Here is a 601-nt window from a genome sequence, read left to right as displayed (position 1 = left end):
GGCCCCTCCCCTTTCATTGCTCCAGAAAGTTCTAACAGCTGAGTCACTATCTACACTGGGATTAGGTTGATATAACTGCATTGCCAGCCTAAGTAATGTAATTACATCAACCTAATTTTTTAGTGTAGACCTGTCCAAAGAATCACACACACACCTTGGGAGCAAAACTTCACCTGCTCCTCTGCTTTACAGAAGCCAAACACGAGCAACACTTGTCAGGGCCCAGTGGGACTTGTCAGAGAGTCAGGTGTGGCAGATAAGGTGCACTAAATAACAGCAGGCACCATGGCTTAGTTGGTTAAAATACCTCTTTTGTAAACAGGAGATCCTGGGTTCAACTCCCAGTGGTGCCTGGGGGAGTGGCTTTTGGGGCACCTGGTATTGGCTACTATCAGAAGACAAGATTCAGAGCTAGTAATTTTAGAAATTTGGGATTTAGACATTTTATTTAAATCAAGGGGGGGTCTGAGTTTCTAAGAAGGTTTTTGTTTGCAAAAGAAGCAACATTATTTGGTTTGTCATTGTACCAAAGGGGGAGATGGTTGTCTATAAAGGAGGAGTGAAGACTAAATGCATCCAAGAAGAAGGGGATTTGAACCTA

General features: G+C 43.3%; 1 non-coding gene across 1 annotated transcript; it reads left to right on the top strand.

The window, feature by feature from the left end:
- Positions 1-279: 279 nt before the first annotated feature.
- On the top strand, positions 280-353 carry TRNAT-UGU. The gene has a single exon. It is a non-coding gene; the product is annotated as a tRNA-Thr (tRNA).
- Positions 354-601: the final 248 nt, after the last annotated feature.

The sequence above is a fragment of the Gopherus evgoodei genome, chromosome 24 (assembly GCF_007399415.2).
Source record: "Gopherus evgoodei ecotype Sinaloan lineage chromosome 24, rGopEvg1_v1.p, whole genome shotgun sequence".
NCBI lineage: Eukaryota > Metazoa > Chordata > Testudines > Testudinidae > Gopherus > Gopherus evgoodei.
The sequence above is the reverse complement of the archived record's forward strand: the minus strand, read 5'-3'. Positions and strand labels throughout refer to the sequence as shown.